This window comes from Piliocolobus tephrosceles, unplaced genomic scaffold (assembly GCF_002776525.5).
Source record: "Piliocolobus tephrosceles isolate RC106 unplaced genomic scaffold, ASM277652v3 unscaffolded_42023, whole genome shotgun sequence".
NCBI classification, from domain to species: domain Eukaryota; kingdom Metazoa; phylum Chordata; class Mammalia; order Primates; family Cercopithecidae; genus Piliocolobus; species Piliocolobus tephrosceles.
The window spans coordinates 10,626-10,860 of record NW_022326559.1 but is presented as its reverse complement, the minus strand read 5'-3'; positions in this window follow the sequence as shown (position 1 = coordinate 10,860).

The window sequence follows — 235 nt, the reverse complement described above, 5'->3', positions numbered from 1 at the left end:
TGGCTTTTGTTGCCATTGCTTTTAGTGTTTTAGACATGAAGTTCTTGCCCATGCCTATGTCCTGAATGGTATTACCTAGGTTTTCTTCTAGAGTTTTTATGGTTTTAGGTCTAACATTTTAGTCTCTAATCCATCTTGAATTAATTTTCATATAAGGAGTAAGGAAAATATCCAGTTTCAGCTTTCTACTTATGGCTAGCCAATTTTCCCAGCACCATTTATTAAATGGGGAAAG